The sequence below is a fragment of the Callionymus lyra genome, chromosome 2 (assembly GCF_982586985.1).
Source record: "Callionymus lyra chromosome 2, fCalLyr1.hap1.1, whole genome shotgun sequence".
Classification (NCBI taxonomy): Eukaryota; Metazoa; Chordata; class Actinopteri; order Syngnathiformes; family Callionymidae; genus Callionymus; species Callionymus lyra.
Window position 1 is genome coordinate 33,328,803 of NC_141819.1, and position 24,186 is coordinate 33,352,988.

The following is a 24,186-nucleotide window of genomic DNA, read 5'->3' on the forward strand; positions in this document are numbered from 1 at the left end:
GATCTAATTGGTTTGGCTTGTTCGGTTCTTAAGATGCAACATCCTTCTTTAAACAAAACAAAAACGCAAAGTATCCACTAGAAGGTGTCTGCAGAAAGACCGGAAGTCACTCACACACTCACCTAATTTTGCAGAGTTTGCATAATAATGGGCGTGATTGACTTGACTCACACTGGAGGGGCGCGGCTTCGTTGACCATTAAATACTAATTCAGACCAAACCTGTCAGCACACGATCCAGTGAACTGGGTTTACCAGATTGATTTGTGATTTACTTGCACATGTGCGTTCCATTCAAAAGCTCAATTTATTTTTCATATAAGCAATAATTTATTTGTCTCTTCAAGTCTCTAAGCATTATATTAAGTTTTCACATCTACTAGTTAAATTCTTAAAACGTTCCATGGATAGTTTCTTGTTGGACAGCAAGTTAAGTAGAGGAAAACTTGCCGAAGAGTTTGAGTCTAGCATTATGATAAAATAGTTTTTCAAAATGGTGGTTATTCTTGGAAGCCACCAGTTCATCACAGGTAAAATAATTGTCATCTTTCAACTGGTTGTACATATCAGAAGACAAAACTTCCAGATGTCTAGAGTAAATTTAAACAGAGTCGAAAATTCCAATTTTTTTTCTTTATGAATAAAGTTGTGTTTTTGAATTCAATATGATTTTCCAGATCGTGTACTGGAACTATTACACAGTACTACCTTTTTCTTTGAATTGGCCCCAAACTCCGCCTTCTCATCGGAGTTGACTTGACTTGACCGGAAGACTGTATTTCCAAAATGGCCGGGGATTTCCTTCAAAACCGTAGTTCACTAACATATGTCGCATATACTTTGTCTATATTCAATACAGTCTCAGGATGTTCTGCACAGATGCGTGTCAGAAAGTTGAAGTCTACCAAATATGTGTTGTGTTTGGAAGGGATGGTGTCTGTGCGGCCGAAATTGATTTAAGTAACAGATTTTAATTTTAGGATATTTTCTCGTGTTGCATGAGTTTCATTTAAAAAAAAAAAAAAAAAGCAGAAACAGAGGAAAAACAAAAACACAGCAGGAGGGCTGTCAAGGTGGTTGTGGGTCTCCGAGTGTGAAAAAGAGAAGCTGTTTGAAATGAGCCCTCCACTCTGGGGTCCTGGGAATCCAACATAACACGTGCAGATTTTGTGTTTTTGTTGCAATTACCAGAAAACACCAGATGAATTCTTTGCAAGCCATGTGTGCCGCTTTGTGTATGCATGAGTGTCTGTGTGTATCTTAAGCGTGTACACATATGGAAGTGTGGATGTGCCTGTCTTTATATGGCTGTGTGTGTGTGTGTCGCTGTGTGTAGCTGGCTGTGTGAGCAGGTGGCAGGCATATTTGAAGATGACAGTAGGGGTCTGACCCATGCCAGGGCCAATAAAGCAGCCTTGTGATGGAGCTTATGTGACACACTGTCCCGGGGGCTCCGAGGTCTCTCTCTCCCGCCCCCCGTTTACACACACACATCCACACCACACGCTCGTGCACGCTCGTGCACGTTGGTGATGTCGGCCATGAAGTATCAGTGGCTGCACTCTGATTACTGCGGGTTTGCACCGACGCCGCATGTGGTCTAATGACACGCTGTACCTGCTGCGCTAGTGCTAATGCTAGAAGTACGAGTTAGCACATCTGTATCGCACTCACCCTGGACTTACCGCGGTTCCAGGCGAAAAATCCAACGTTTAAATGAACAAAACGAAAAAGTGTAGGCGTCCGTGATCTTGACGATGACAGATATAAATCGTTGTTATAGTAAATAAATCCAATATTTACCTCCATGATTATCATTTCGTATGTTTTTTTTTCCGGGATATGTTGTCGCTGATTGTACCTGATTGTAAAGTTTTTACTTTTCGCTGATGATCAAAAAAGGATGAAGAGACAGGTTTGACGTTGAATATTCTGACTCTACTCTGGATCATATTTTTCGTTTAGCTACCATCATTTAGGACAACAATAGATGTAAATTATTATTTCGTCACATGACTGGCCTGTGATACTGTAGGTTAATATAAAAGAATTAGGGTTTGGGCGACAATTAAACGTTTAAATTGGGATTAATCGCATGATTTCCCTGATTAATCGCGATTATTGTATTACATACGTAAAATTCAATAATGGTTTTAAAAGTTTTGTTAAGTTCACTTTTATTTCAATATTCTTCTGTCATATTAACCTAAATGAAATAAAAAATCAATATCTTGTCAGTAGATTTAAGTTTAAATCGAAATAATAATTAAAGCTTATTTCCAATGCCTGGGTATAAATTCACCTTCAACTTCTCTTTATTCTCATTTATCATATTTATCAACACACGTTACAAAATAATTCAACACCACAAAGTATACACACTTCTCATTATTAGAGCATCAAAAGTACAATGATCTCGCATGTGAGCAAAATAGTGTGTTAATAGTCTTATGCGTTAACGCAAGATAATAATGTTTAATTACCCATACCTAAAATATAAATATATAGATATATGTATATCTATATATATATACATTTTTTTTTTTTTTTTTACCTTTCTGGCCCCTCCCACCTCTGCTCAGCTCATCTACTCCCTGATGACTCCTCCATAAACAATGAAAAGTTAATGAAGAGGTAACTTAATGATGTAATGAATATTGCAGAGCCAAGGTCAAAGCTGGCTACATTCCGGAACTGGGCACGAGACATTGAAACACACACACACACATACACACACACACACATAAATATGCCTCTGCTCATACACTTGGATTGGTGTGTGAGTTGTGTGAGAGAGGTTTTCTTTTTTTTTTGGTGAGTAAATGAAGGTATTTATATGTGTTTTTAAGCTGAACAGCTGTGAGATTCATTGTTTCCTGTGTGTGTGTGTGTGTGTGTGTTTGCGATCCAGTACTCAGATACTTTTCTTTTGATGTTGGGGCTTGTGATTAAATATTGAGAGGGTTTGAATGACACAGTGGAGAGTTTGACGGAGCCAGGTACAATCAATAGAGCTGAGTGAATGGGCTCTACTTCTACTTGTTGTTGAGGAGAGCACTTTGGAGCATCTTTTTTTGTGTATGGGAACACAGCTGAAAAGTGTGTGTTAGCAGCGTATTGTACATTCAATTGCACTTCAAATTTTTTTTTACAGTTCAGAGTGCTTCGGTGTTGCTTCCCCGAATCCTGGTGGTCTCTGATTAACATCTGAGCTGTAGATGCTGGTGTCCACATTCTTCACATTTTCTACACGGTTTAAAAATAACATTATAGTACAGGATTTATTGTTTCGCAACATCCGAGTTACCTCTATAATCTCAGTTTATAGCAGCTCGACATACATTTCTTCAGCTACTTAACCTGAAATAACTTGGAACAGGCATGACTAACACGTGAAACTACACGATTATTTTATCGTTGAACATAAAAAATACAAAAGTGGATAACAAAGCTGTCTCTAGATGAACTTCATTACAAATATTTTATGGTTATTTTTACAAAAAGTATTAAGAATACATTCCAATAAGCTTGTATATATATTTAAATCAAATAAACTGTCAAAAAAATATCTATCCTCACTGTAGCATTTTTCACTGTGGCAAAACGACTTGACAACTACAGTAGTCTTGGATCAGGACTAGTGATGGATCGATGACGCTTCATGAAACACTTTCATATTTGCAGGTGGACTCTACTTCCACTGCACTCTCGTTTCAACTCAGCACCCACATTTGTATCCATAGGCGTCAAAAATGTTTAAGCCAGTTTTAATGCACGTATTTCCACATTCATTTCATAGCATTTATTTTGACCTACGGTTTATTTTTCATTAGATTAAGAGATTAAGAGATTAGAGTTTCGAGCGTGTATTAATGTAAAATTACAATAAATGTGTCAACCTTTTTCCATTGTTAAAGTTAGGAATATATGTGAAAAACAAATAAGTATATTATTATTTGACCATGAAAATTGACATAGTGAAGTTAATTGTTAATCCGCGACTAATCACTCACGTTCACAAAGACAAGTGTTTTATATATTTATTAATTTTGAGTCGCTTTATGATAACGTTTTTCAGTATTTATCCCCAAGATAGGAAAAAGCACATATACTTTGTTAGATGAATCTGAGATTTAAAAAATGTATTTATATTTCAATGTTCCATGTGCCCAGAAACAGCTTAAAAAGCTGTCTTAGTCGACTGTATCCTCTCGTCCTCAGTCATGGCCCAACTCTTGCAGGATTTCATGTTTCCTTTATCTGCGGGGATGTCATGACTGCTGAAGCAGCCTTAAGTTTAATTGCAAAAAAATAATTTGATAAACATTCGATACATTATTAGTGCGATATATAAGTGTACCATTATTGTCTCACACTTTTCTTAACTATCAAGAAAATCCAACAAAAAAACAGGCAGTGAGATGTAGCTGCTAATGTGTTGACAACTTTCACTGTCTTGCCATCAACAATCCAAAAAACCCGCTTTTTGATTTATTTTTTTTTTTTCACGCCACTTAAAGTTTAGACAAACGCTGAGCGCGGTTATCGAGGCTGCGATCGTGTTCACCGGGGGAGACATCTGCTTAAGGCAACAGTGTGTTCGACACATGTGCGTTTCCCCTTCTTCTTATCGTGGTTTCCATCGCTCGGCTGGCGAGAACCGGCTGCACATGTTGAGTGCCGTGTTAACGCCGGGTCATTCTGACAAAAAAAGTGTAAACACTCAATCTCGGCATCAACTTCCATTCAGTCCGGCGGAAACACAAATACACTGTTTCTACGAATCCTATCAGACGTGAACTGGGGTCATAATTCAACTCTTTTTAACTCCGGAGATCGGGGGTCCAGTTGCGCACATCTGGTCGCTAAACAGGTAATACTTTCGACACTTTCTGTACATCTGTGTGTGTTTGATCCATTTATAAGAAAGCCGTGCTGTAATCAAAAACAATAACTGCTCTTTGCATAAACTCTCCCAAAGCCACCCCCCCCCCTTCTTCCTTGAAGTATGAAATAATATTGCGTGTGTGGGCCCCGGCTGAGCGCTGAGAACGCAAACATTTCACAATAAAGTTGTTTAAATAAAGACCTTGGCATTGATAGCCGGGAGATAGAGGACATGCTGCGTTAATTACAAGCGGCCGTTAAAACAAACCGCCGGTGTAAAATACGACTCTCTACCATTCGTGGGGATTTGAACCTATAAAACGTCGGCGAGGTGTGTAGCTCAGATGTGCTGTTTGGAGAGCAAACACAACAGCAGCCGTCTTGCTTTAACACTGGGGAAGAAAGAGCGAAAGGTGGGAGGAGGGGGTGGTGGGATCAGGCGAAATGGGGGCACAATGTTAAATAAAAAAAAAAAACGACAACAACAGAGCTCCACGATCAACAAAGAAAGTAGTGTTTACTCTGCATTTAAAGACTTATGAATCTGCGCCCCCGCCTCACTGTTGTGTGGCATTAACCGAAAGAGAAAATATCCCAGTTAAGCAGCCACTTTATTATTCTTCAAAGGCTTTTTTTTCTGAAAGTAATATGCTTTAAAGGCGCAGTAAAAAATACTTGTATCTGTTTCCCCCTCGCCATGCTGAAGGCGAGTGTGTGAAGTTACAGCATGAGGGAGAGAGGAGGTAAGAGGGATTATTTTTTCCTGAAACATGGACTTAAGTTTCGGCTCGGAGCTGCTGGGTGGCCCACTCCTCTTTTGCCGTGTTAACATAAGAATAGAGGTGTGGCCCGGGGTGAGGGAGGGGGGCCGAGGGGAGCAGAGGAGGGGCAGGAGTTGAAATAATTTGCTCCTTCGCCGCGGCGTAGCAGGAGCTGTTGTTATCCACTTTAAACATCAGTCACTCTGGTCATACGTAACCTTTCCGGCGGGGTGGAGGGGAAGTCGATGTGGCCCCGGCTTTTTTGTTTGTTGCTGACCCAAATATTCCCGTAAATAAATTAGTTTTTAACTATCCAGTCAGTTTATTTTCATCTAAATTCTAATGGGACAATGTTTTTTAAAGCAGAGGTGATCAATATCATTTCCTCAGGGCCCACATTTTAATGAAGAAGACACTGAGTGAAAATAAAGGAGCGACAAAAAAAAGATAAATATTCAAAAAATATGATCTTAATACCTTTTATAAAACTTATAAAAGTACATTTTTCCAAGTATTTTTCACTCTAAGGGGCAATTAATATTCACAAAATTGTGAAAAGGCCCTATAAGAAAAAACATACTTTCATTTTCAGAGACTATTCATGATTTATAGAAATAATACAAAATTAAATTGTTAGTTTCGACCGTGTTTTTTTGGTGCGACATGAATATAGTTATAAATATCAAAAACACTATTAAATCAGAGTTGGCGATACATGAGTGTAATAATGTTAGCTGATGATCATCATTTTTAATGTCATGAACCAAATGTAGACTTTACTCGACATTAAAAGTATTCACCATAGAGTCATTTAAAAACAATTAACATTGTATTTGACACTTATTTTTATTTTAATCTGAACTTTTGGCTGCTGATTTGTAGAATTGATTTGCAGATTAAGTTTTTGTTCCTCTATAACAAACACTTCTTTACAACTTTAATACTGAAAATAAATAGACATGCACCAACACAAAAATGAATATTTATGTCCTCCCTGGAATTCATTTTACTGTAAAAACGTATAGCTGATTAGACGCTAAACTGACTTTTAATTTGAAAATATGGATTCCTAACACCGCTTTGAAGATCATCTACCCCACTCTTATTCACATCTGCACAAGTTTAACTAGATTATTTATCCACGAGGCTTCTCTGATCGAAAAGTTTCACAGTTTTTCCATAGTTTTCAGGAATCTTCATCAATCATGTAAGCATCAAAGAAACTTTGCAATTTCATATTTTTCTGAATACTGGATGGATTTGGGAACTGATCGACTAATATTCTCAGACTTACTATAAACATCCTGAACTCTAACGACATCTGTCCTTTGTAGTCATATCGCTCTTCTTTTTTAATCTCAAATGATATCCCGCCACAAGCTGACCCAGATGAGACGTTTGTATACATCCAGCCCTCGTCTTGGAAAGCAGCGACGATGGTTGAAGCGGCTTAAAGACATCTGGATGCGATGAAATGCCATTTGTCTAAACAATCAAGAGTCTTAGCAAAGCCACCCAATGTGCGCTACACTTTTTTGTACACACTTGTGTAACGTGCTTGAGCAGAATGTGCTATTGACAAATATTTCACAGCGACAGCTTCGTGAGATCTCTGAGATCTTTTTCTTTTTTTTTTTTCATAAACATAGAGCTTTAGCGATGGCTGTTTGCTGCAAGATGGATGAGATGTGGTGGAGTTTGAAGACCAGAGCAGGAAAGAGGTCCAACTACATAAAAAAAAGCGCATGCGATTATAAATAATCAGTGGCAGGACGACGTAAATGCTGGGAGTTTAGCACTCGTTCCTGTTGAAAGGAAAGAAAATATGGAGCCCTGGCTCGGCTGTGGTTGACCACCAGTGTATTCAAGAGAGTCGGAATGATCGTGACTCACAAAAGATTGAATATCAACATGTCTGAGGTGCCAAATTACACGATAAACATCAAGACAAAGAGCGAGGCATTGTCCGTCTAAAGACACGCCACACCTATAGATTTATTTTCTCAACATAATTCTGTTCAAACAAACAGCCATGGCCGACTGGGTCCGGGGTAAAGGAATGAGGGTCTGGTTGTGGTGGGGGGGGGGCACGGGGGGGCATGACTGGGATAATAGGCGACATGGAATCTAATCAGATTTCTAAGAAGAATTGATTGTGAAGCAGCCGATGCAGGGGTGGTGTCAACAACAAGCAGGAAAACAAGTGTTATTTTTTTATGATAATCTTCTGGCATCGTCGTGTGATGCCATTCATTCACTTTTGGTCACTTTACTTTGGTCTCCCCTCCAATCATCCCTCTCTCCGCTCGCTCTTCCCATCCTTTGAAAACTTGCTCATGGACTTTTCATTCTTAGTTTCACTAAATCATGTTAAATAACATTGAGATACAATACATCAAATTTACTTTATATGTAAATATAATAGCTCCTGTCTTTTCATCTTCTCATGTTTGTCTTTAAAGCTTTTTCTCTTTTTATTTTTTCATCTTCATCAACCTCTCTGAGATATCATCCATATTTTTTCTCCCCTTATATATGAGTCACACAGTTTCATTTCCCCTTCTTGATTTCACTCCTTCATCCTTCTGTCTACGGTTTAATATTCTTCTTTATTTTCTTTTACTACGGTATTTCTTATTTTTCTTTAATATACGGATAAAAGAAAAGTGCAACCAATCATGTAATTCTGAGCCAAAGCTCTTATTCTGACTCATGTGCATGTTTAAACCATTAGATTTACCTCATTTATTTGAGGTATTTTCTTTTGAATCTTGATTCTGCTCTGAAGTACTGTAAACTGTACGACTTTGTGATACTTCCTACTATAAGCGAATCCTGCTCTTCGCTCTTGGTGCTCCTTTGTCAGGAAAACCTGACAGACTTAAGTTAAATATCAGATTTTTAACAAAACAAACATTATATTGGAAGTTACTGAGTAAATTGATGCTTGAATTCATCTCTAAAATTCTCAAACTTTGCACATTAATAATCAATAAACGATGGATTAACTGAAGAATGCTCATTGAATTATTTTAATTTCAAGATGTTTTTTAAATAAACTGGGTCCAATTTCATTAAAGAAATACAAAATGTGCCGAACAGGGCAATCGATGATTACAAATTATAGCTTTTGCAAGCACACACCAGCTTAAACTTCTACTCTCCATGAAAGACACTCGGTGGTGTGATGGTTGCGGCTCACCGGCTGCTTCACTGGGGTCTTAATGTATTATCATATATCGGGTGGTCTTGCTCTCAGTACAAAAGGCTATTTAATACAATTTAATGACATTCCCAAGTAGTGTGTGTTGCGGGGTGGGTGGATTAGAGAAGGGGAGAAGAAAAAGAAAAGCAGAGGCCCAGATGAAAATAGCATCTGTGTTTTTCATGGCTCGCCCATGCAAACACGAAGGTGTAAAAGTCTTTGCCTCCATTTCTCTCCCCCTCGTCTGTCTCGCCATCTACCTGCGGAAGAAAAGTAAGTGTCTGGTTTCATAAGGTTAAACATATTCAGACATTAGAAATCACTTTGTATCCGGGGCTTTGGCACCAGGCCGAAACCCGCCATTAGTGTTTTATTTCAGCAAAGGTTGTGGTGTCACATTGTGCCAGAGCGAGCCAGAGAAAGCAAAAATGTCATTGAGAAGTTAAGTTAGCGCACTCGTGTTTTTTTTTTTTCGTTTTTTTTTTCTGTCTCACTTGTTTAGGTTACTGTGTCAATACCTTGACCCGTGGAAAGGGCAGATCAGGATAATCTGCATTTTAATTTACTCAAGAGTTTTAAGGGAGGTGAAAAAAAAGGAAAGTAGTTCAGACGAATGGATATTTCACCTAACCATACAATAAATGCTGTACCAATTTTTTTTAATCTCACTTATAAATTTACAGGAACAGGAACAATAGAAAACAATGTGTAAATGATATCTGCTGTAGTAAAAAATAATACATTAATAAATCATAACGTCATTAATTAAACATTTTTATAACATGAAATGATGATTTTCTTTTTTTTATTTGCCTTATAATTTGTGGATGTTGTCCAATAGAAAAAAACGTTTTTAAAGATTTATTTCATTTGCTTTCAAATTTCAATTTAAATATACTAAATATATATATTTTCATACATTTTATTATAAAATAGAACACAATTGCACTATGCTTTGATAACTTGATAAAAAAAATGAATATTTTTTTCAATTTCTTATTTAACTTTTTTTTTTTTAAGCCAGAAAAAAATACCCATTGAGATCAAGATTCGTTTTACAAAGGGTGACCTGGCTGAGAAAGGCAGTGTCTACATATCATAGTTTACTAAAAATGAAAGGCAACAACTACAAGAAAACACTGAAATACAAAAGTGCAACTACTGTAGACAATTCTAAATTTCCGGATTTGTGGCCAAAGTAACAATTTAAAAACATAGAAACTGATCAGTGGATTTCCATTAGGTAGTAGGAAGTAAATATTTCTGCAGTAAACAAAAGACTTTAGAGTATTTTGTAAAGTATCTATTGCTTAAAATAAAAATGATAAACCTTCACAGTTAAATCATGTATTAAAATTAAAATATCAAAAAAATAATGACTGATCCATAGCAAAAAAGTCTTAAAAAAATAAGCCACATAAGAAATCAACATTATTAGATGTTTGTCTCTCATGAAAAGGCATCAACTGCCATCATTCCACATGAATCCTCAGTGTCTGTGACAACAGGCCAGCGCGGCCCGCCGCCCGTGCGTGGAGTGCTACTAGAAGCCCAGTCAGAACTGTACTCAGAGGGCCCAGAAAACACACTGAAAGGTTTGGATCCAATTCACATATAGGTCAATTAAATGCAACAACATCTGCTCTCTCCCTGCCATTTGCATATAACATTCATATGTTAATCATGTCCCTTTTTCCCCCTCATGTGTGTGTATGTGTGCTATTTGTTTCTCACTCTGTGTATTTTTTCTTTCTGTACTTCCTCCCTGCCTCCCCGTCTCTTTGTACTAGCAAACAAAAAAAGAAGCGGAAAATTTAGATTCATACTTCCTTTTTAGAACAACAATAAAAGAGCAACTACCCCCCAGTTTTGCTATCAGGCGATTTAAAGGGGAGGTTCGACAAGGAGTCCTGATTTGGACGCGAAGCCCTTTCAGCAGCAGAGACAACCAGGCTCGTGGTTCTTCCCCGAGCAGCTTAATGCCTTATAAATCAATGATGACACAGATGGACGAGCGATAATCTATTTAGAATGCCTCACAGCAAATATTGTTGTGCAGATGATTAGACCCTTATTTTAACTCTCAACCTAAACCTGATCATTTCTCTTTCACTCTTTGTTGTCACATTTCTTGGTGTGTAAGGTTTTAAAGAAAGGATGGAAAGAGGATATTTGACAAAAAGCATAAAATCGAAGCAAGTCTTAGAAGAAGTAGAAAGTCTTTTGAGCACACAAGGCATCGGAAGCTTACAGTTTGTAGCCTAAATATCCCGTTGAATATTTCAGTGTCTGACTAGATCCAGGATACAATCCAGGATGAGTTTTCTCGTCTTGCGGAGAAGAGGTTTTGAAGTTGCTTGGGGAACTAGACGGCCAAAGAAAGCGAAATCTGGAGGAGGTCTTGGGGCAGACCAAGGAGATGTTGGAAAATCTCCTGCTTTGCCTGGGAACATCACAGTGTTTTCTCACAAGAGCTTAACAATTCCCGGGAGAGGAAAGTGTGGGCCTCTTTGCACTGGCTGGTACCCCGGACCTCGGATAAGAGGTAGAAGATGGACCGATAGAGGGATGAATGGAAGAATGGATAGTTAGAGGGATGTATGAATTGAGTGATGGATTGTGGAATGGATGAAAGGAACAAGGAATTAAAAGATGGATGGAAGGATGGATTGATGGATGGATAGAGTGGTGGATGAAGGGAGGGAAGGATGGATGAAGTGATGGATAGAGGAATGTATGGACGGATTGAGGAAAGGATGGATGATAGATGGATAGATTGATGGATGGATAGAGTGGTGGATGAAGGGAGGGAAGGATGGATGAAGTGATGGATAGAGGAATGTATGGACGGATTGAGGAAAGGATGGATGAAAGATGGATGGATTGATGGATGGATAGAGTGGTGGATGAAGGGAGGGAAGGATGGATGAAGTGATGGATAGAGGAATGTATGGACGGATTGAGGAAAGGATGGATGATAGATGGATGGATTGATGGATGGATAGAGTGGTGGTTGGAGGGAGGGAAGGATGGATGAAGTTATGGATAGAGTTCTAGATGGAGTGATGGATTGAGGAAAGGATGGATGGATGGATGGATGGATGGATGGATGGATGGATGGATGGATGGATGGATGGATGGATGGATGGATGGATGGATGGATGGATGGATGGATGGATGGATGGATGGATGGATGGATGGATGGATGGATGGATGGTTGGATGGATGGAAAGATGGATGAAAGGAATGAGCGATTAAGAGATGGATGATTGGATGAATAGAGTGATGGTTGAAGGGAGGGAAGGATGGATGAAGTTATGTACAGAGTTCTAGATCGAGTCATGGATTGAGGAAAGGATGGATGGATGGGTGGATGGATGCAAGGAATGAGCGATTAAGAGACGGATGGATGGATGAATAGAGTGATGGTGGAAGGGAGGGAAAGATGGAAGGATGGAGTAATGGATAGAGGGAGGGATTAAGGGATGGATGGATAGATGGATGGAATGAGGGTTTGATGAAAAAACAGATGAAGTGATGGATAGATAAAGGGATGGATGGATGGACAGAGGTATGGATTGATAGGGGTATGGATGGATGGTTAAATGGGTTGATGGGAAGAGGGAAGAATGAATGAAGAGATTGATGGATGGTAGACCGTAATGAATAAGAATACAGGAATTTCTCAAACTGTAAATTACAAAATTAAATTCCACATTTAACAAAAAAACATTCATGTAAAGAAACCATAAAAGAAACAAAAAATAGTGTCTGTCTTTACCTTATACACATATTCATGCTGATGACTGGAAGGTGATGTCGATTCAGTATCGTCTCATGTCCATTTTTTGGACATCTTGAGGCACCTTTTGGGGCAGACTTGCAACAATAGTGTTTATCGGGGCATTTATATATATATACTGTATATATATATATATGCGTGTGGGTGTACGTCAGGCGCTATAGCGACACAAAAGGGGTTGATCTCATCTTATGGTCTCATTGTTGTCAGGACTCGATTTAGCCCGCAAGGAGGAAGGAGGAGAAAAGAGTGTGAAAATGAAGTGGAGGTTGTCAGACGTGGCAGCTGCTCAGAGGCCCTGATAAATATACTGTAAGCCCGTATTGATCGGTTGAAAATGAAAGATCCCCGTGTGGCGTGCAGTATTTAGCTTCTTGTCGGCCTCCCGTCAGTGGTGGCCTTGCCTTGGAGGGATAGATTTCCAGCCGTGCCTCGGGGCACCGCAAAGCGCCGGCTTTGATTTCATCTTTAACCTTTTTTCGGCAACATTCCCTTGACCTCTGCTGCGTTTCTGGCTGGAATTGTAAGATTCTTTTTTTTTTTTTTTTTTAATCGTGACACCCTGTCCCTCACGCCAATCTCTTCTTCTGGTTTATGTTTCCTTACAGACTCCTCATCTAATCTCTCTCCTTCTCTTTCCAGGTGGCCATTCCTGGAAGCAGCAGTCGGTCAGGAGTGACAGCGAGAGGCCACTTGATCTGAACAGACAGGAGTTGCACTCCAGTATGCTGTTGGTGTATTAAGGTGAGTCCAGTACAAAACTTTTCCTCAACCGTGGTATGGGTTCCTTTACTCTCACAGTTTTACATCATAAATAAGGGGGTTTTATGTGTCCAATATTTAGACTCATCAAAATGTGTTCGTGCCAAATACTTGAATCATAGTTGCAGTGGACGTTAAAATAAAATAAAAAAATATATATATATATACAAACAAAGAAGAAAAGGCGTCACTGAACCAGTGATAAAACCCTTAACAACATGTAGTAAAAGCCTGGAAATCGGAAAAATGGTGGAATAAAAATATTCAGACAGGAAATCTTAGAAAGTAAAACAGATATATTGTGGTAGCTGTCCTTCTTGGAAGAAACTAGAAAATCTTAAAGGCACTAAGGAGAACACATGAGTGAATACAAGGAACCATAGGGAAGTCAACTTGACCAGCATAGCAATGAGGACAATCTGACACTGCGGACTGGAACCAGAAGCCTAACTTAAGCAGATTGTTCGATAGCGATATCTATTTAAAAATGGGAAGATGACTAAGTTGTACTTTGCACTTCAGACGGTATCTTGGTTTCAATGTGACCAAAATTCATGGTGATTTTTTTTGTTGTTGTTTCGCATTAGTGTTTAAAGACTTTTCTCAGACATTGTGTAAAAGAGTCGTGTACTCAATGTAAATGCAAGAAATGTCTCCCCAATTTATAACAACCTGTTGATCATTTTATGGATTAAGTCACCAGAGAGTTTTAAAAAACCCTCCATTAAATAGTTTTTTTCCGGTTTTTAGTTGACTCTTCTGGACACAGTAAATTGAATAGCTTAGCTGGAATGTCAAGGACCTTGAGGCACCAATGCTGCTCGGTACATAACTTGATCAAGTCCCAGTTCCAGGATGATAAAACGGAAAGGTTTTTGCCCATTTATTGTACAATTTTAAAATGTTTTTTGCTTTTTCAAGTCATCCACATCTTGAAAATAAAGCAGAATTCATTATGAAAACCCAGGTTTTAAGAAAGACCAAACGAGAAAGCAACACATGTCTTTAGGTCTATACTTCCGTGCTGTTTTCCTGATTCTTTTTTTTTTTTCTTTTGGGTCCAAGATGTCTAATTGTTTAGCTGTGGGGCTGTTACGGTTGTAGGACTCATGAGTGTTGTTGGTGATCGTGTGGTTGATGACCATATGTGCATATTTGGTGGACAGATGTGATAATATAATAGCTTAGTAAATGTCCCCAATCCAATATGAGCCAAAATTTAACACTGTGACTTGTGATGTGAACACGGACTACGGTACTTATATCCAGAGCTGTACAAATAAAAGAACACACACGCACACACACAAATAAAAGCACACATAGTCCTAAGCATGCCAACTGTTCGTCATTCACTCATCATTTAGTTTTATCCCCAAAGGCCCTGTCTTAAACCACACACACACACACACAGCTACAGTACACTGCGGCTATGTACGCAGACAGAACTTGTAACAATCTGGATTGTGATAATCTATGATAATCATCCGCCACATGCCACCTAAAAACACACATGGGTGGCATTCAAACACCCACACACTGGCACGTCGCTTCAGTGTGTGTCGCCTCGCTCTGCTTCTCTCTCTCCAATGTCACTACCTCCAGAGTCAATGTCACCACTTCGCTACTTGTTTCAGGTTTTATGTATGAGACGCTCGTGCGGCTTCACGCACAGGAGAAGAGAGGGAGAGGGGGAAAAAAGAAAGAATCTGGAACAATTTATGTTTGGCATTAGTGTAATTGAATTCCACTCGTATATCAAAAAAAGCTAAAAGAGAAAAAAAAGTTGGAGCCATAAATGTGAGGTAGGGACCCATGAAAACACTGATCTGTCCCTCCCCTGCTGAACAATGTCTCTGATTTCTCTCCTTTTTTTTAAGTTCTCTCCCCTCCTTTATCTGGATGGATGATAAATTCCCAGCCGGAGAGCCAGCAACAGCTGTTGGCAGACAGGCCTGATATGAGAATAGCAGCATAGGATGAGCAGGCATTAAAAATTAATATGCTATTTAGCCTAGGTGTATTTTAAGTATTTGACATTTTCATGTCCGGGACAGACTAAATTTATTCATAGTACAAAAAAATAAAAAAAATAATAAGATGGAGGAGGGAAGCATAAGTGAAGGCCATGTCAATTTTATGGTCATGCCGGCTCCAGCATGGCAAAGAACATGTGGGATTTGACGGCGTCTTATATGTCCGGCTGCTGGTCATCATGGCAACACCAGATAAAAATCTCCTTCCAACGTGTCCACGTATTTGCAGTCTGACTCAAAAGCTTGGCATATGTGTCAGTGATGCACCCAACACTAGTTTTAAATATTGAACAGCTGTTGATAAAACACTTTCTAATTTTGGTGCAGTAATCCCTAGTAGTCTGTTACTAAACTCTGGACAAACATTACCAAAAAACAGATTTTATTTCAAACATTTAAAAAATACGAAACATAGAACATCAGGTCTGGGAAAAAATAAAGGGAATTAAAAGTAGAATACATCTCTAGAGTGAGCATTTATGGTTTCTGTGCAACAATATTGTCCTGTAAAGAGTTTGTTTTTTATTAATTTAAACTAGTGTAAATGAATATTTTTGAGTAAACGTTTAAAAAAAAAGAGCACAGGCTTTTGTAACTTTGGAGGGAATTGAGCATTCTTCTGTCTTCAGACAGTAACGATCAATTCAAAATAAACTGTTTTTGTAGATTGTTTTCACTGTAACAAGTTCCTCCTAGGCCTGTAGATAAAGTACCAAATGATCTCTAGGTTTTTATTACTCTAAACAAAAAAAAAAGCCTATTACAATGCTTGCAATAGTGATGAGGCTAATTCGGCTACTTTTTGGCTGATTCTTAAGGGATTATTTTAATCTTTTTATATTTCCTTTAGTTCATTTAAATTTTTTTTGAATGTTGGCTTTAATTGCCTTTTTTTTAATCTACCACAGCGACTTATTCTTAAGCACATGTTCCACTTTTACTATTTGCTAAACCTTGGCTTTAACATGTCAAAGATATACGTTAAATGTTCATCTAATAGGTCATGTTGTTTGCATTTATAGACAGTTTCTTTTGAGTTAGACACTTGCAGTATTATCTATCCCACTCTTCCTTTATGTCTACTGCTGGTAATTCCTTTCTTTCTTTCCTTAATGAGCTTAAAACTTCTAGGAGGTGATGACCCGACTATGACCCTCGACTGCGGATAAAGATAATGAATACATAATCCCATTAATCTGCAACGACATATCCTGTTTTAGATTGTAGATGATGCTGGAGTTATTTCTGTCGTACGTTTAAACAATTTACCATGAAACTATTAAAACTCTTAATTGTTTTCTGTGTGTAATTCCAAGTTTATTCCAAGTAGATATTGAGAGAGTTTGTATTTGAAATCAAAATAACTTGTTCGCTCAGTTTACAAAATGTTACGTGAGCATGTGAAGGTCCAAGACGATGTTTGTCCTGAAGTTCATGAAACATGATCCATCTGTTGTGTGCTAAGCAAGCAAATTTAAAGTTTAAGAGAAGCCAGAACAAATGGACGATATAAACCAGTCAATCGTACGATGATAACAAACGTGATGTTTCCAAGTTTAAATACCAGCTGTCTTTTTTCTGACACAAATACTGAGCAAACCTTACATGCTGTCCCAGTTTGAACAGCTACTGGAGATTTGGAGTTTCTAGCAACATAAAAGAAACACACCCACAGAAGAAAGTGGGTTATCACTGTAGTTATTCCTGTTTTATCTTCTCACTTCTTTACTAGTGATATAGGGTATTATTCTGTAGTGGGCACCAGTTCTGACATTGGTGCCATGTTTCTGTGTTTAATTTTCGGTTTTCGGATAATTTTCCCTGATAAAAAAAATCCTGATTTAAAGTACAAACATTTAACATGTATTTTAAAATATAGCGATGGTTGTTATTTGCAGCATTTCACTGCACTTTTAGCCCGAGAACTTAACTGATGGAGTGCAACTCAAAATATGTGTATTGACATCACACATTTTGTAACATATTCTAGTTTTTTTTGGAACAAAATCCGCACTTTTCTTGGAAGTATTTATGCACCGACACCTTTCGTACCAGTTTGACACTGGTTAAGGTTGAAATCTAAACAATACCCATTATATTTTGCTAAGTGCTGGCTAAAAACCCTTGGAAATTTAGGAGTATTATGTGAAATACGGTAAAAAGTGATGAGGAAGCATCTAAGTCGATCTGTGGTGTCAAATTTGAATAAGTATTTTTCCAAATTGATCCCACTGTTTTAATGCTGTGAACATTTTATTTTTTTATTGTACTTCGCTAGGTGTACTGGACTATACATCATAGTACAGATCATATCATTTAAAAAGGTAACCTACAGAAGAAATATTCGAGATTTAATCGATTATATTCTTAGGATCTTTTATTGTATTTCTTCCATTTCCACAACTTGCAATACTACTCTCTAGTCACCATTGCTTCAACACTGAATATAAATTTCTAGTATGCATGTGCAGCACAGCAGCAATATATATACTGACTCTTATTACCTTGGGGAACGTTTAGCAGCTCTGTGTTTAACACCATAACCTCCACTACACTGGAGAGGGAGGAAGAAAAAAAAATCCTTGGAGGTGGGAACCAGAGACGGCTCATGTACTGCTCATGTTCGACTGATCACCACGATAAAGACGACAAGTGGAAAGGAGAGATGAAGAAAGAGAGAGAGAGAGAGAGAGGGAGTGTGACAAGTATGCTTTATTCCACCCTATTCCATGTTCAGTGAGTCTTAAGAGGAGGGATAATTTCTAGTGATATCCTTGACTACAAAGTAAATAGAAATCAAAGCTCAGCGCTCTCACCGAGGGAGGCTCTATATGAAAGAAAATATCTTAACAACCTTCCTCAAACTCTTCCTCCCATTGATTTCACGTAACTGTGTTAAGTGAAACTATTAAGAGGCACTTGACTCGCCGGCTTGTTGTACTCTTAAAATAAATCTCACTCACTTAAAGGTCTCCGGAAGAACGTGAACGAGACAACAAGCAGCTAGAAGTTCACCCGGCAACCCCCCACTTTGCCTGCTTGCTCATCTCGTGGTTCAGTAGGAGTTGATGTCTTTCCTGGGAGATTAAAGGGCGTGGGTGGTGATCTGACATAAAGCAGTCAGAATGAGGTCTGTCAGTGTTCATTGAGGGCCCCGGATAACCCACAGGAAAGAGACTATGGAAGGAGAAATGATAGAAATCATGAAGGTGTGGTGCGGTAACTTACTTATGTACAGATGCTTAGGGTTTTATTTTCTCCAGATCCCATCATACTGTCAGTTTGTGATTGATACTAGGCTTATGCTTCCTCTTTACCGTCTAGATTTAATTCCAGATTGTTCACATGTACTTTGCCCACTAGATAGAGCCCAAACAAATCCATGAACATTCTTAAATTTAAGAAACTGCACTTGAATGTTTAGGGTTCTTTCCAGGTCTTGCCACCAAATAATCTATCAAAATCCCTATGGTCAAAGTATTTTCCAGTTTTTTTGATAGGTGTGTCAATATGTTGTGTATCAACTGAGTGTTAATGTGGCGTAAAGGAGAAGACAAGGTGTCTCGATGATCCATTCATTCATCTCCACCACCAGCCATATCTTCACAAAGGTTCTTATCACACCATAACTCGTCTGGCAAAGCCCCTCATGCAGTGACAGAACTTAAACAAAAACTAGAAACTGAATACTAATGTAAGATGAGGATACGTTATTTATCTGATACCGGTGTTGAACCAGAACTATTCAAATGATGCTTGATTTCTCTTCACATCTGAAGTGACCAACGCGTTTTTTCCAAGCCGAAACAATTTGCTTCTACGTTGCATCATGTATGTTGGTCATAATGTAATTGCTGATTGCGATGCTTAGAATTACAAGCTCCGTTGATTTAAATGAACAAACGCTAGACGGACCTCAGAGCACAGCGACGAGTACACCCTCAGAGCGGCGCCCTCCCCCCTTCGTCCGTGGATTTGCTTGCGCCCAGACAAGCTTCCTGAATTAAACTGCCAGCTTCCTGTTCTTTTATATGCACGGCCACATCTGGGGCACCCGCTCGCCGGGCCCCGCCGCTTAATAACAATCACCTTCCCTTTCACTTGGCCCTGATTGTTTCTAATTCACCCTGACAGATAGTAGCTGACAAGCCGCCTGCGCCTCCCTCCCTCCGTGACCCCGGCTCACTCAGCACACTTATAAGGCCTGTCATTTTTAATATTTGATTTTCACTTCGTAAAAAGTTATGTGTTTTAGAGCTGCCACAGCCATAGCCAGCGCCCCCCTCCACCCCCGTCTCAGTCGTATGATGAAATCAGTATTTAACTGAAACCTCAACGGCGAGCGCCCGTCGGTCCCTCTCGCCGCTCTCCTTCCTATTCCCCCTCTTCCTCCACCTCCCATTAATTGTCTTTCTATCTTCCCGCTTCCATCATTTTATTTCTTTCTGTCTCTTTTGCTCAATCTCCCGCCATCTCTTAGTTTGATAAGACAAGTGGGAGAATGTAGCCGAAGCATCAAGTGTGACCCCCAGCGGGCCCCCCCCCCCTCGGCACGGCCCTGCTCTTTCGCAAACACACGCTTGACAAATAACCACCGTCGCATTTTTCTGTCAGGCGCCCGGCTTCTAACGTTATTTGCTTTCTATTGATTCCCTTTAAATGTATTTGGAGCCATGTGAAATGCATATCAGGTAGGCTGATCATTAAATGAAAAGATGGATTCATCGACAGCTTGACGGATGACATTTTGCACGGGCGATCCATACAGCCCTTCAATAAAAACGCAATTTGGAGCTTAAGACAAAGGGGAAAAAAGGACAAAGGCTATTTAAGATGGAGAGCAGAGAGAGACAGATGAGCAGATGGTTAGATATATGGACGTCAGTCTATTAAAGTCAACTCTATCACCGCCATTAACATCACATAAAATACCTTTTTTTTTCGTGACGACTCTCTTAAAGAGCATCATTTGCTCTTTAGTTTGAGTTTTTTCCACATTTTAGTGCTGAATTTCATGATTTCTGAAAACATCAAGCATCATTTTTTCTATTTAGAGTATTTGTAATTTAGAAAAAACAGACTAACAAGTCGTAAATTGTCGAATAAAATTTGTAGTCCTGAATCCTGTTGCTGTCAAGAACTTCTTCATCAGGACTAACGTTTCTGAAGTATCACCCAGCTGGGTGAATCCAAGGTTTTAGAAGATTTTTCGGATCAACCCAAATGGCAAAATGGAGACCCACACTTTGTACGGCGAGTAGTCATAGTGGTCAAGTAATACTTTTGCTACTAGATTTGCAGTCTACATAAACCCACTTTTCCGCAATAGTGTTTGCTCATCCCAATCAAGCGCACACATTGTTGTTCAAACACGCACACACACACCCACCAACCGACACGCAAATTCCAATTTCGGGACACTGGGGTGCCCAGGGCACACCCACTGCCATTCTGCGACTTTACCCCGATCACAAAAACAGAACTAATTGGAGTACCACTGCTTGTTTTCACTAAAGGCACTATTTAATTACATTTGAGCTGGGAATGAGTATTTTGGGAATGTCTGTATGTTCATTCAAACAAATGGAGCGAATAAAAAGCAATATTTATTTTGCTTTGATTAACAAAAAGGGCAGAATAATTTCTGAAGGAGCGTTTTTTTTTTTTGATTTAACCCCCAGCTTTCCGAACATGCACGCGCATTCATACATTCGGGCGAGCACGCACACTCCCCCTAACTGTATTGCCTTCCACTCTAATGAACTCTTGCTCATGATTCCTAGGGTTTGACCATGCGTCTCCTCTGCCCCATTCTCATAATTCCCTTATTAATATCCCTGTGAATAATGTAAAGAGTATTGTTTTCTTCAAGGTTGTATTAATAAACATGAATGAATTTATACGTATTCACTAAAGCATGCTTAATGCGCATTAATGTCAGAATATTGCTCACTTGTATGTCGCAACAAACACGCTACGACAAAGAAAAAAAGTAGGCATATCACTGTTAAATATTTATGGCATGTTATTAATGGTTTGTAAAGAAAATAGCAAGTTATTAATACTCTGATTAACAACTGATTAACCTTTTTTTATTAAACAAGTGATCCGTGCATCATCGACCGAGGGATCTGTCGACTGGTTGCGTTGCAGAATAATTATTTTTGTGTCTTTTCTAATTGCAAATATTGCATGGCTAATTTGTGTGTGCGTTTGTCAGCGCGTGTGTGTTTCATCCGTCTTGACATGTGCATTTGTTAAGACTGCGAGGAGCCCGGGACAACGGCGGAAGGATAAAGAAAGAAAATAAAGAAAAAAAAATCAAATTCTGACTCAGTGAAGAGAGTCTAAATTTAACCCTCGATCTCCTTAAAACAATGGGCTTTAATTCACATATCCGTCGATTCTGCAGTCATTGGCACAGGGTGGGAAAGTGGAGTGAAAACACTGGTGGAGGACAAAACACTTTCTGCCACGGCTCATCTCAGAGCTATTGTCTGTGTATTTTTAGTTCTTGTCAACTGAAAAGACAATTATGTTATGTTTTCTGACATGCTGCACTGAGTTCAGATTGGCAAAGATGGAATTAGAAACAATAAGAATCCGCCAAATCCACCCCGTGTTTTTCATTCTTTCTTTGGAACGGTCATGCGCGACTCATAAATGTTTATGCTAAACCCCTTCTCTTCCTGTGTTTTTTTTCACCCAAGTATGCTTTATTTACTTAACAAGTGTCTTTTAAATATTATATTTTTTTACACAGTGGCAAGCATTCCTTGGATTTCGCCTCTTCGTGGCTTTATTTTTCGTTGAAAGCTTTAATAATATTCTCTTTATTAAAATGTATTTCAGTTATTTGTTCTGCTTTCTTAGAAAAAAAGACTCCACCTTACCATCTGAATCAGCTTGTTTTAGCGTGGGAACGTGTGCATGCTTTTATTTTCGTGGATATACTACAAAATGTGACTTTTTTTCAACACAATATACATAATTCTTTATTTTATCATCTTTGTAAACCCCGCATTCATTAACAAATCTTTCGAGCGGGCAACAGATAAGCGTTTAAAACATAAATAAATACCACAGATGAAAATTGCAATGCACTTCTGGCTTTCGACTGTAAACATTTGTAATTTCTCTCCGGGGAGGAGATTAGAGACCACACACACTGACTCTATATGTATTTTTTCAAATGTTCCTTTGGTTTCGCGCTCTGCCTTTAAAGCGGTGCCATCCTGGGAATCCAGACAAACCATTTCTGCACTGGCAGCCATCAACAAACACGTCTCTTAGTGCTGTGTCTTAATTACCGATCATTTCATCTCAGTCACAAATGTCTACTTTTATTCACAAGCCCCACTTGATGTGTTTTCTTTTGAGCATCAACCTTTCTGCTTTCCTTGTTCTTTGGTGGATCTCTTCCCTGTGGACCTGGATTCCCCACATTCATTCCCCCAAAGACCTTTTTTTAACACCAGCCATTAGCTATTTCTCTCTATGCCATCTTCACACTTCTATTTTTTCATGTGGAAGTCATTATTTTTATTCTATCAGCTAACTGAATTAGTCTGATCCCAAAATATGCAGATGGACATATGGTTTGGCCTAGTTCCTGAGGAGTGATGGGTTCAGATTTTGGTCATTGAGAGCGCAGATATGCGAATCTGTGTGTGTGTGTGTGTGTGTGTCAATTTACACGTCGGATTTCAACATCCTTTTGGGATTTAGAGCATATTTATAGTCCCGGCACACAGAGGTGGTATTCACAATAATTAAGAGAACAGTAAAGGTGGTTAATTCCACTTTTCTGATCATTTTTTTAATCTCCTGCCTCCCTGTATTTCACACACACACACACTCACTCACACAGACACACTGGGCAGCAGGTACATGAGCTGTAAGCCTCTTAGTCGTCTTTGTACTCCATGCATAACAGACACAACAGTGTGTCAGAGAGAGGTTTAGGCATGGTGCGGGCCTTTCTTAATTACAGGAGGATTGCTCAGCAGATAGCGGCGCACTTTCGCTACAGTAGGGTCAGCGGCGGGGATGTGGGATTAACCGCCTACGCCAACAGACAACAAAGTTCCACTAAGTGAAGTTCAGAATTATTTAAGTTATCCTCTTTTATGTCTTCTGGAGTAAGTGTAAAATATCCAATAGGCGAATGAGAAACAGTCAACTTTACCAGGTAATACTATAAGACGAGCTGACAATGGTGCATAGAAAATGTGGCGTAAATGAAGGGCTGGAAGATTGCAGATGGCTTTTAGCTATTTGTGATAAGCACGTCCACCTGCAGACCATTTGATCCGCACTCTAAGCATCGGAAAGCAAGGGGAAACAAGTTGAAAAAACATGGAAAAGTCCATCGTAATAAAATGCAACAGGGATCGTAACAGGAGGCACCTGTCTGGAGCTCCAAATCTGATTTTGTGAACTCTACTTAAAAGTGAAACCTGTGATCAGACTTATGATTAGGTGACAACTCCTGGTGAAGATCTTAAGTTAAGGTTACCTGAGCTAGTAACAGAAGATACACCTACTGTTGACCTCATCAAGTTCTCTTCAGTAATAAAAAAGAGGGGAAAAACATGGTAAGTGTCTCACTCTGCTGTGCACACATTAGATTTGGCACTGAACAAATAGAGACACATAGAGCACAGTCAAAGCACACTGTCGCCTTCTAAGAAGGAATTCATTTCCGCTGCTGTGTTGCGAGCGTCAACGTCCTATC

General features: G+C 39.0%; 1 protein-coding gene and 1 long non-coding RNA gene across 2 annotated transcripts in view; both read left to right on the forward strand.

Moving 5' to 3' along the window:
- The window catches only part of LOC148086625 (uncharacterized), a 290,739-nt gene that overhangs the window by 149,229 nt on the left and 117,324 nt on the right, over window positions 1-24,186 (forward strand). The gene's annotated exons all lie outside the window — the stretch shown is intronic.
- The window catches only part of znf536 (zinc finger protein 536), a 201,075-nt gene that overhangs the window by 60,555 nt on the left and 116,334 nt on the right, over window positions 1-24,186 (forward strand). Inside the window, exon 4 of the mRNA XM_087784780.1 lies at window positions 13,297-13,398. The gene's annotated coding sequence lies outside the window, so the exon portion shown is untranslated. The remainder of the gene's footprint in view (window positions 1-13,296; window positions 13,399-24,186) is intronic.